General features: G+C 47.0%; 1 protein-coding gene across 5 annotated transcripts in view; it reads left to right on the top strand.

The window, feature by feature from the left end:
- The window catches only part of uimc1 (ubiquitin interaction motif containing 1), a 41830-nt gene that overhangs the window by 13914 nt on the left and 15359 nt on the right, over positions 1-12557 (top strand). The window lies entirely within an intron of this gene.

The following is a 12557-nucleotide window of genomic DNA, read 5'->3' as shown; positions in this document are numbered from 1 at the left end:
GCAGAACTTGCAGAACCTAAAGTTCTCTGGTCATCGGCAGCAGAACCTGCAGAACCTAAAGTTCTCTGGTTCCTCTGGTAATCTGCAGCAGAACTTGCATAACCTAAATATCCGGTTCCTCTGGTCATCAGTGGCAGAACGTAAATTTCTCGGGTTCCTCTGATCATCTGCAGCAGAACTTAAAATTCTCTGGTTCCTCTGGTAATCTGCAGCAGAACCTGCAGAACATAAAGTTCTGTGGTTCCTCTGGTAATCTGCAGCAGAACCTAAATAACCGGTTCCTCTGATCATCTGCAGCAGAACCTGCAAAACCTAAATTTCTCTGGTTCCTCTGGTCATCAGCGGCAGAACCTGTTGAACCTAACGTTCCCTGGTTCCTCTGATCATCTGCAGCAGAACCTAAAATTCTCTGGTTCCTCTGGTAATCTGCAGCAGAACCTGCAGAACCTAAAGTTCTGTGGTTCCTCTGATCATCTGCAGCAGAACTTGCAGAACCTAAAGTTCTCTGGTTCCTCTGGTAATCTGCAGCAGAACTTGCATAACCTAAATATCCGGTTCCTCTGGTCATCAGTGGCAGAACGTAAATTTCTCGGGTTCCTCTGATCATCTGCAGCAGAACCTGCAGAACCTAAAGTTCTCTGGTTCTTCTGGTCATCTGCAGCAGAACCTGCAGAACCTAAAGTTCTCTGGTTCCTCTGGTCATCTGCAGCAGAACCTAAATTTCTCTGGTTCCTCTGATCATCTGCAGCAGAACCTGCAGAACCTAAATTTCTCTGGTTCCTCTGGTCATCAGCGGCAGAACCTGCAGAACCTAAAGTTCTCTGGTTCCTCTGATCATCTGCAGCAGAACCTAAAATTCTCTGGTTCCTCTGGTCATCAGCGGCAGAACCTGCAGAACCTAAAGTTCTCTGGTTCCTCTGATCATCTGCAGCAGAACTTAAAATTCTCTGGTTCCTCTGGTCTTCAGCGGCAGAACCTGCAGAACCTAAAGTTCTGTGGTTCCTCTGGTAATCTGCAGCAGAACTTGCAGAACCTAAAGTTCTCTGGTCATCGGCAGCAGAACCTGCAGAACCAAAAGTTCTCTGGTTCCTCTGGTAATCTGCAGCAGAACTTGCATAACCTAAATATCCGGTTCCTCTGCTCATCAGTGGCAGAACGTAAATTTCTCGGGTTCCTCTGATCATCTGCAGCAGAACTTAAAATTCTCTGGTTCCTCTGGTAATCTGCAGCAGAACCTGCAGAACATAAAGTTCTGTGGTTCCTCTGGTAATCTGCAGCAGAACCTAAATAACCGGTTCCTCTGATCATCTGCAGCAGAACCTGCAAAACCTAAATTTCTCTGGTTCCTCTGGTCATCAGCGGCAGAACCTGTTGAACCTAACGTTCCCTGGTTCCTCTGATCATCTGCAGCAGAACCTAAAATTCTCTGGTTCCTCTGGTAATCTGCAGCAGAACTTGCAGAACCTAAAGTTCTCTGGTCATCGGCAGCAGAACCTGCAGAACCTAAAGTTCTCTGGTTCCTCTGGTAATCTGCAGCAGAACCTAAAATTCTCTGGTTCCTCTGGTAATCTGCAGCAGAACCTGCAGAACCTAAAGTTCTGTGGTTCCTCTGATCATCTGCAGCAGAACTTGCAGAACCTAAAGTTCTCTGGTCATCTGCAGCAGAACCTGCAGAACCTAAAGTTCTCTGGTTCTTCTGGTCATCTGCAGCAGAACCTGCAGAACCTAAAGTTCTCTGGTTCCTCTGGTCATCTGCAGCAGAACCTAAATTTCTCTGGTTCCTCTGATCATCTGCAGCAGAACCTGCAGAACCTAAATTTCTCTGGTTCCTCTGGTCATCAGCGGCAGAACCTGCAGAACCTAAAGTTCTCTGGTTCCTCTGATCATCTGCAGCAGAACCTAAAATTCTCTGGTTCCTCTGGTCATCAGCGGCAGAACCTGCAGAACCTAAAGTTCTCTGGTTCCTCTGATCATCTGCAGCAGAACTTAAAATTCTCTGGTTCCTCTGGTCTTCAGCGGCAGAACCTGCAGAACCTAAAGTTCTGTGGTTCCTCTGGTAATCTGCAGCAGAACTTGCAGAACCTAAAGTTCTCTGGTCATCGGCAGCAGAACCTGCAGAACCAAAAGTTCTCTGGTTCCTCTGGTAATCTGCAGCAGAACTTGCATAACCTAAATATCCGGTTCCTCTGCTCATCAGTGGCAGAACGTAAATTTCTCGGGTTCCTCTGATCATCTGCAGCAGAACTTAAAATTCTCTGGTTCCTCTGGTAATCTGCAGCAGAACCTGCAGAACATAAAGTTCTGTGGTTCCTCTGGTAATCTGCAGCAGAACCTAAATAACCGGTTCCTCTGATCATCTGCAGCAGAACCTGCAAAACCTAAATTTCTCTGGTTCCTCTGGTCATCAGCGGCAGAACCTGTTGAACCTAACGTTCCCTGGTTCCTCTGATCATCTGCAGCAGAACCTAAAATTCTCTGGTTCCTCTGGTAATCTGCAGCAGAACTTGCAGAACCTAAAGTTCTCTGGTCATCGGCAGCAGAACCTGCAGAACCTAAAGTTCTCTGGTTCCTCTGGTAATCTGCAGCAGAACCTAAAATTCTCTGGTTCCTCTGGTAATCTGCAGCAGAACCTGCAGAACCTAAAGTTCTGTGGTTCCTCTGATCATCTGCAGCAGAACTTGCAGAACCTAAAGTTCTCTGGTCATCGGCAGCAGAACCTGCAGAACCTAAAGTTCTCTGGTTCCTCTGGTAATCTGCAGCAGAACTTGCATAACCTAAATATCCGGTTCCTCTGGTCATCAGTGGCAGAACGTAAATTTCTCGGGTTCCTCTGATCATCTGCAGCAGAACTTAAAATTCTCTGGTTCCTCTGGTAATCTGCAGCAGAACCTGCAGAACATAAAGTTCTGTGGTTCCTCTGGTAATCTGCAGCAGAACCTAAATAACCGGTTCCTCTGATCATCTGCAGCAGAACCTGCAAAACCTAAATTTCTCTGGTTCCTCTGGTCATCAGCGGCAGAACCTGTTGAACCTAACGTTCCCTGGTTCCTCTGATCATCTGCAGCAGAACCTAAAATTCTCTGGTTCCTCTGGTAATCTGCAGCAGAACTTGCAGAACCTAAAGTTCTCTGGTCATCGGCAGCAGAACCTGCAGAACCTAAAGTTCTCTGGTTCCTCTGGTAATCTGCAGCAGAACCTAAAATTCTCTGGTTCCTCTGGTAATCTGCAGCAGAACCTGCAGAACCTAAAGTTCTCTGGTCATCGGCAGCAGAACCTGCAGAACCTAAAGTTCTCTGGTTCCTCTGGTAATCTGCAGCAGAACCTAAAATTCTCTGGTTCCTCTGGTAATCTGCAGCAGAACTTGCAGAACCTAAAGTTCTCTGGTCATCAGCGGCAGAACCTGTTGAACCTAACGTTCCCTGGTTCCTCTGATCATCTGCAGCAGAACCTAAAATTCTCTGGTTCCTCTGGTAATCTGCAGCAGAACCTGCAGAACCTAAAGTTCTGTGGTTCCTCTGATCATCTGCAGCAGAACTTGCAGAACCTAAAGTTCTCTGGTTCCTCTGGTAATCTGCAGCAGAACTTGCATAACCTAAATATCCGGTTCCTCTGGTCATCAGTGGCAGAACGTAAATTTCTCGGGTTCCTCTGATCATCTGCAGCAGAACCTGCAGAACCTAAAGTTCTCTGGTTCTTCTGGTCATCTGCAGCAGAACCTGCAGAACCTAAAGTTCTCTGGTTCCTCTGGTCATCTGCAGCAGAACCTAAATTTCTCTGGTTCCTCTGATCATCTGCAGCAGAACCTGCAGAACCTAAATTTCTCTGGTTCCTCTGGTCATCAGCGGCAGAACCTGCAGAACCTAAAGGTCTCTGGTTCCTCTGATCATCTGCAGCAGAACCTAAAATTCTCTGGTTCCTCTGGTCATCAGCGGCAGAACCTGCAGAACCTAAAGTTCTCTGGTCATCGGCAGCAGAACCTGCAGAACCTAAAGTTCTCTGGTTCCTCTGGTAATCTGCAGCAGAACCTAAAATTCTCTGGTTCCTCTGGTAATCTGCAGCAGAACTTGCAGAACCTAAAGTTCTCTGGTCATCGGCAGCAGAACCTGCAGAACCTAAAGTTCTCTGGTTCCTCTGGTAATCTGCAGCAGAACCTAAAATTCTCTGGTTCCTCTGGTAATCTGCAGCAGAACTTGCAGAACCTAAAGTTCTCTGGTCATCAGCGGCAGAACCTGTTGAACCTAACGTTCCCTGGTTCCTCTGATCATCTGCAGCAGAACCTAAAATTCTCTGGTTCCTCTGGTAATCTGCAGCAGAACCTGCAGAACCTAAAGTTCTGTGGTTCCTCTGATCATCTGCAGCAGAACTTGCAGAACCTAAAGTTCTCTGGTTCCTCTGGTAATCTGCAGCAGAACTTGCATAACCAAAATATCCGGTTCCTCTGGTCATCAGTGGCAGAACGTAAATTTCTCGGGTTCCTCTGATCATCTGCAGCAGAACCTGCAGAACCTAAAGTTCTCTGGTTCTTCTGGTCATCTGCAGCAGAACCTGCAGAACCTAAAGTTCTCTGGTTCCTCTGGTCATCTGCAGCAGAACCTAAATTTCTCTGGTTCCTCTGATCATCTGCAGCAGAACCTGCAGAACCTAAATTTCTCTGGTTCCTCTGGTCATCAGCGGCAGAACCTGCAGAACCTAAAGGTCTCTGGTTCCTCTGATCATCTGCAGCAGAACCTAAAATTCTCTGGTTCCTCTGGTCATCAGCGGCAGAACCTGCAGAACCTAAAGTTCTCTGGTTCCTCTGATCATCTGCAGCAGAACTTAAAATTCTCTGGTTCCTCTGGTCTTCAGCGGCAGAACCTGCAGAACCTAAAGTTCTGTGGTTCCTCTGGTAATCTGCAGCAGAACTTGCAGAACCTAAAGTTCTCTGGTCATCGGCAGCAGAACCTGCAGAACCAAAAGTTCTCTGGTTCCTCTGGTAATCTGCAGCAGAACTTGCATAACCTAAATATCCGGTTCCTCTGCTCATCAGTGGCAGAACGTAAATTTCTCGGGTTCCTCTGATCATCTGCAGCAGAACCTGCAGAACCTAAAGTTCTCTGGTTCTTCTGGTCATCTGCAGCAGAACCTGCAGAACCTAAAGTTCTCTGGTTCCTCTGATCATCAGCGGCAGAACCTGCAGAATCTAAAGTTATCTGGTTCTTCTGATCAGCAGAACTTGCAGAACCTAAAATTCTCTGGTCATCGGCAGCAGACCCTGCAGAACCTAAAGTTCTCTGGTTCCTCTGATCTGCAGCAGAACCTGCAGAACCTAAAGTTCTCTGGTTCCTCTGGTCATCAGCGACAGAACCTGCAGAACCTAAAGTTATCTGGTTCTTCTGATCAGCAGAACTTGCAGAACCTAAAATTCTCTGGTCATCGGCAGCAGAACCTGCAGAACCTAAAATTCTCTGGTTCCTCTAATCATCTGCAGCAGAACCTGCAGAACCTAAAGTTCTTTGGTTCCTCTGGTCATCAGCGGCAGAACCTGCAGAACCTAAAGTTCTCTGGTTCCTCTGATCATCAGCGGCAGAAACCTACAGAACCTAAAGTTCTCTGGTTCCTCTGATCATCAGCGGCAGAACCTACAGAACCTAAAGTTATCTGGTTCCTCTGATCATCAGCGGCAGAACCTACAGAACCTAAAGTTCTCTGGTTCCTCTGATCATCAGCGGCAGAACTTGCATAACCTAAATATCCGGTTCCTCTGGTCATCAGTGGCAGAACGTAAATTTCTCGGGTTCCTCTGATCATCTGCAGCAGAACCTGCAGAACCTAAAGTTCTCTGGTTCCTCTGGTCATCGGCAGCAGAACTTGCAGAACCTTAAGTTCTCGGGTTCCTCTGATCATCAGCGGCAGAACCTGAGAACCTAAAGCTCTCTGGTTCTTCTGATCATCAGCAGCAGAACCTGTAGAACCTAAAGTTCTCTGGTTCTTCTGATCATCAGCAGCAGAACCTGTAGAACCTAAAGTTCTCTGGTTCTTCTGATCATCAGCAGCAGAACCTGTAGAACCTAAAGTTCTCTGGTTCTTCTGGTCATCTGCAGCAGAATCTGCAGAACCTAAATTTCTCTGGTTCCTCTGGTCATCTGCACCAGAACCTGCAGAACCTAAAGTTCTCTGGTTCCTCTGATCATCTGCAGCAGAACCTAAAGTTATCTGGTTCCTCTGATCATCAGTGGTAGAACCTGCAAAACCTAAAGTTCTCTGGTTCCTCTGATCATCAGCGGCAGAACCTGCAGAACCTAAAGTTCTCTGGTTCCTCTGATCATCTGCAGCAGAACTTGCAGAACCTAAAGTTCTCTGGTCATCTGCAGCAGAACCTGCAGAACCTAAAGTTCTCTGGTTCCTCTGGTCATCTGCAGCAGAACTTAAAGTTCTCTGGTTCCTCTGATCATCTGCAGCAGAACTTGCAGAACCTAAAGTTCTCTGGTCATCTGCAGCAGAACCTGCAGAACCTAAAGTTCTCTGGTTCCTCTGGTCATCTGCAGCAGAACCTAAAGTTATCTGGTTCCTCTGATCATCTGCAGGAGAACCTGCAGAACCTAAAGTTCTCTGGTTCCTCTGATCATCAGCGGCAGAACCTGCAGAATCTAAAGTTATCTGGTTCTTCTGATCAGCAGAACTTGCAGAACCTAAAATTCTCTGGTCATCGGCAGCAGAACCTGCAGAACCTAAGGTTATCTGGTTCCTCTGATCAGCAGAACTTTCAGAACCTAAAGGTCTCTGGTTCCTCTGGTAATCTGCAGCAGAACTTAAAGTTATCTGGTTCCTCTGGTCATCTGCAGCAGAACCTAAAGTTATCTGGTTCCTCTGATCATCTGCAGCTGAACCTAAAGTTCTCTGGTTCCTCTGGTCATCAGCGGCAGAACCTGCAGAACCTAAAGTTCTCTGGTTCCTCTGGTCATCTGCAGCAGAACCTGCAGAACGTAAATTTCTCGGGTTCCTCTGATCATCTGCAGCAGAACCTAAAGTTCTCTGGTTCCTCTGGTCATCTGCAGCAGAACCTGCAGAACCTAAAGTTCTCTGGTTCCTCTGGTCATCAGCAGCAGAACCTGCAGTACGTAAATTTCTCGGGTTCCACTGATCATCTGCAGCAGAACCTAAAGTCCTCTGGTTCCTCTGGTCATCTGCAGCAGAACTTAAAGTTCTCTGGTTCCTCTGGTCATCTGCAGCAGAACCTGCAGAACCTAAAGTTCTCTCGTTCCTCTGGTCATCAGCAGCAGAACCTGCAGAACGTATATTTCTCGGGTTCCACTGATCATCTGCAGCAGAACATGCAGAACCTAAAGTTCTCTGGTTCTTCTGATCATCTGCAGCAGAACCTAAAGTTCTCTGGTCATCGGCAGCAGAACCTAAAGTTGTCTGGTTCCTCTGGTTATCAGCGGCAGAACCTGCAGAACGTAAAGTTCTCTGGTTCCTCTGATCATCTGCAGCAGAACTTAAAGTTATCTGGTTCCTCTGATCATCAGCGGCAGAACCTAAAGTTCTCTGGTTCCTCTGATCATCAGCGGCAGAACCTAAAGTTATCTTGTTCCTCTGGTCATCTGCAGCAGAACTTAAAGTTCTCTGGTTCCTCTGATCATCAGCGGCAGAACCTGCTGAACCTAAAGTTCTCTGGTTCCTCTGATCATCTGCAGCAGAACTTAAAGTTCTCTGGTTCCTCTGATCATCTGCAGCAGAATCTAAAGTTCTCTGGTTCCTCTGGTCATCTGCAGCAAAACCTGCTGAACCTAAAGTTCTCTGGTTCCTCTGGTCATCTGCACCAGAACCTGCAGAACTTAAAGTTCTCTGGTTCCTCTGGTCATCTGCAGCAGAATCAAAAGTTCTCTGGTTCCTCTGGTCATCTGCAGCAGAACCTGCTGAACCTAAAGTTCTCCGGTTCCTCTGGTCATCTGCAGCAGAACCTAAAGTTCTGTTTCCTCTGGTCATCAGCGGCAGAACCTGCAGAACCTAAAGTTCTCTGGTTCCTCTGATCATCAGCGGCAGAACCTGCAGAACCTAAAGTTATCTGGTTCCTCTGGTCATCTGCAGCAGAACCTGCTGAACCTAAAGTTATCTGGTTCCTCTGATCATCTGCAGCAGAACCTAAAGTTATCTGGTTCCTCTGATCATCTGCAGCAGAACCTGCAGAACCTAAAGTTCTCTGGTTCCTCTGGTCATCAGCGGCAGAACCTGCAGAACCAAAAGTTCTCTGGTTCCTCTGGTTATCAGCAGCAGAACCTGCAGAACCTAAATTTCTCTGGTTCCTCTGGTCATTTGCAGCATAACCTAAAGTTCTCTGGTTCCTCTTGTCATCTGCACCAGAACCTGCAGGACCTAAAGTTCTCTGGTTCCTCTGATCATCTGCAGCAGAACCTAAAGTTATCTGGTTCCTCTGATCATCTGCAGCAGAACCTGCAGAACTTAAAGTTCTCTCGTTCTTCTGGTCATCAGCGGCAGACCTTAAGTTCTCTGGTTCCTCTGGTCATCTGCAGCAGAACCTAAAGTTATCTGGTTCCTCTGATTAGCAGAACTTGCAGAGCCTAAAGATCTCTGGTTCTTCTGGTCATTTGCAGCAGAACCTGCATAACCTAAATATCCGGTACCTCTGATCATCTGCTCAGAACCTAAAGTTGTCTGGTTCCTCTGGTCATCTGCAGCAGAACCTAAAGTTATCTGGTTCCTCTGATCATCTGCAGCAGAACCTAAAGTTCTCTGGTTCCTCTGATCATCTGCAGCAGAACCTAAAGTTCTCTGGTTCCTCTAGTCATCAACGGCAGAACCTGCAGAACCAAAAGTTCTCTGGTTCCTCTGGTTATCAGCAGCAGAACCTGCATAACCTAAATATCCGGTTCCTCTGATCATCTGCAGCAGAACCTAAAATTCTCTGGTCATCTGCAGCAGAACCTGCAGAACCTAATGTTCTCTGGTTCTTCTGGTCATCTGCAGCAGAATCTAAAGTTCTCTGGTTCCTCTGGTCATCTGCAGCAGAACCAAAAGTTCTCTGGTTCCTCTGGTCATCAGCAGCAGAACCTGCAGAACGTAAATTTTTCGGGTTCATCAGAGCATCTGCAGCAGAACCTAAAGGTCTCTGGTTCTTCTGGTCATCTGCAGCAGAACCTGCATAACCTAAATATCCGGTTCCTCTGATCATCTGCTCAGAACCTAAAGTTCTCTGGTTCCTCTGGTCATCTGCAGCAGAACCTGCAGAACCTAAAGTTCTCTGGTTCCTCTGGTCATCTGCAGCAGAACCTAAAGTTCTCTGGTTCCTCTGGTCATCAGCAGCAGAACCTGCAGAACGTAAATTTTTCGGGTTCATCAGAGCATCTGCAGCAGAACCTAAAGGTCTCTGGTTCTTCTGGTCATCTGTAGCAGAACCTAAAGTTCTCTGGTTCTTCTGGTCATCTGCAGCGGAACCTAAAGTTCTCTGGTTCTTCTGGTCATCTGCAGTAGTACCTGCAGAACCTAAAGTTGTCTGGTTCTTCTGATCATCTGCAGCAGAACCTGCAGAACCTAAATTTCTCTGGTTCCTCTGGTCATCTGCAGCAGAACCTGCAGAACCTAAAGTTCTCTGGTTCCTCTGATCATCTGCAGCAGAATCTGCAGAACCTAAAGTTCTCTGGTTCCTCTGGTCATCTGCAGCAGAAACTAAAGTTCTCTGGTTCCTCTGATCATCTGCAGCAGAACTTAAAGTTTTCTGTTTCCTCTGATCATCTGCAGCAGAACCTGCATAACCTAAAGGGCTCTGGTTCTTCTGGTCATCTGCAGCAGAACCTACAGAACCTAAAGTTATCTGGTTCCTCTGATCATCTGCAGCAGAACCTAAAGTTATCTGGTTCCTCTGATCATCTGCAGCAGAACCTAAAGTTCTCTGGTTCCTCTGGTCATCAGCGGCAGACCTAAAGTTCTCTGGTTCCTCTGGTCATCTGCAGCAGAACTTAAAGTTCTCTGGTTCCTCTGATCATCAGCGGCAGAACCTAAAGTTATCTGGTTCCTCTGATCATCTGCAGCTGAACCTAAAGTTCTCTGGTTCCTCTGGTCATCAGCGGCAGAACCTGCAGAACCTAAAGTTCTCTGGTTCCTCTGGTCATCTGCAGCAGAACCTGCAGAACGTAAATTTCTCGGGTTCCTCTGATCATCTGCAGCAGAACCTAAAGTTCTCTGGTTCCTCTGGTCATCTGCAGCAGAACCTGCAGAACCTAAAGTTCTCTGGTTCCTCTGGTCATCAGCAGCAGAACCTGCAGTACGTAAATTTCTCGGGTTCCACTGATCATCTGCAGCAGAACCTAAAGTCCTCTGGTTCCTCTGGTCATCTGCAGCAGAACTTAAAGTTCTCTGGTTCCTCTGGTCATCTGCAGCAGAACCTGCAGAACCTAAAGTTCTCTCGTTCCTCTGGTCATCAGCAGCAGAACCTGCAGAACGTATATTTCTCGGGTTCCACTGATCATCTGCAGCAGAACATGCAGAACCTAAAGTTCTCTGGTTCTTCTGATCATCTGCAGCAGAACATAAAGTTCTCTGGTCATCGGCAGCAGAACCTAAAGTTGTCTGGTTCCTCTGGTTATCAGCGGCAGAACCTGCAGAACGTAAAGTTCTCTGGTTCCTCTGATCATCTGCAGCAGAACTTAAAGTTATCTGGTTCCTCTGATCATCAGCGGCAGAACCTAAAGTTCTCTGGTTCCTCTGGTTATCAGCGGCAGAACCTGCAGAACGTAAAGTTCTCTGGTTCCTCTGATCATCAGCGGCAGAACTTAAAGTTATCTGGTTCCTCTGATCATCAGCGGCAGAACCTAAAGTTCTCTGGTTCCTCTGATCATCAGCGGCAGAACCTAAAGTTATCTTGTTCCTCTGGTCATCTGCAGCAGAACTTAAAGTTCTCTGGTTCCTCTGATCATCTGCAGCAGAATCTAAAGTTCTCTGGTTCCTCTGGTCATCTGCAGCAAAACCTGCTGAACCTAAAGTTCTCTGGTTCCTCTGGTCATCTGCACCAGAACCTGCAGAACTTAAAGTTCTCTGGTTCCTCTGGTCATCTGCAGCAGAATCAAAAGTTCTCTGGTTCCTCTGGTCATCTGCAGCAGAACCTGCTGAACCTAAAGTTCTCCGGTTCCTCTGGTCATCTGCAGCAGAACCTAAAGTTCTGTTTCCTCTGGTCATCAGCGGCAGAACCTGCAGAACCTAAAGTTCTCTGGTTCCTCTGATCATCAGCGGCAGAACCTGCAGAACCTAAAGTTATCTGGTTCCTCTGGTCATCTGCAGCAGAACCTGCTGAACCTAAAGTTATCTGGTTCCTCTGATCATCTGCAGCAGAACATAAAGTTATCTGGTTCCTCTGATCATCTGCAGCAGAACCTGCAGAACCTAAAGTTCTCTGGTTCCTCTGGTCATCAGCGGCAGATCCTGCAGAACCAAAAGTTCTCTGGTTCCTCTGGTTATCAGCAGCAGAACCTGCAGAACCTAAATTTCTCTGGTTCCTCTGGTCATTTGCAGCATAACCTAAAGTTCTCTGGTTCCTCTTGTCATCTGCACCAGAACCTGCAGGACCTAAAGTTCTCTGGTTCCTCTGATCATCTGCAGCAGAACCTAAAGTTATCTGGTTCCTCTGATCATCTGCAGCAGAACCTGCAGAACTTAAAGTTCTCTGGTTCTTCTGGTCATCAGCGGCAGACCTTAAGTTCTCTGGTTCCTCTGGTCATCTGCAGCAGAACCTAAAGTTATCTGGTTCCTCTGATTAGCAGAACTTGCAGAGCCTCAAGATCTCTGGTTCTTCTGGTCATTTGCAGCAGAACCTGCATAACCTAAATATCCGGTACCTCTGATCATCTGCTCAGAACCTAAAGTTGTCTGGTTCCTCTGGTCATCTGCAGCAGAACCTAAAGTTATCTGGTTCCTCTGATCATCTGCAGCAGAACCTAAAGTTCTCTGGTTCCTCTGATCATCTGCAGCAGAACCTAAAGTTCTCTGGTTCCTCTAGTCATCAGCGGCAGAACCTGCAGAACCAAAAGTTCTCTGGTTCCTCTGGTTATCAGCAGCAGAACCTGCATAACCTAAATATCCGGTTCCTCTGATCATCTGCAGCAGAACCTAAAATTCTCTGGTCATCTGCAGCAGAACCTGCAGAACCTAATGTTCTCTGGTTCTTCTGGTCATCTGCAGCAGAATCTAAAGTTCTCTGGTTCCTCTGGTCATCTGCAGCAGAACCAAAAGTTCTCTGGTTCCTCTGGTTATCAGCAGCAGAACCTGCATAACCTAAATATCCGGTTCCTCTGATCATCTGCTCAGAACCTAAAGTTCTCTGGTTCCTCTGGTCATCTGCAGCAGAACCTGCAGAACCTAAAGTTCTCTGGTTCCTCTGGTCATCTGCAGCAGAACCTAAAGTTCTCTGGTTCCTCTGGTCATCAGCAGCAGAACCTGCATAACCTAAATATCCGGTTCCTCTGATCATCTGCAGCAGAACCTAAAATTCTCTGGTCATCTGCAGCAGAACCTGCAGAACCTAATGTTCTCTGGTTCTTCTGGTCATCTGCAGCAGAATCTAAAGTTCT

The sequence above is a fragment of the Oryzias latipes genome, chromosome 14, assembly GCF_053564925.1.
Source record: "Oryzias latipes strain Hd-rR chromosome 14, Olatipes_Hd-rR_3.1".
NCBI classification, from domain to species: domain Eukaryota; kingdom Metazoa; phylum Chordata; class Actinopteri; order Beloniformes; family Adrianichthyidae; genus Oryzias; species Oryzias latipes.
The sequence above is the reverse complement of the archived record's forward strand: the minus strand, read 5'-3'. Positions and strand labels throughout refer to the sequence as shown.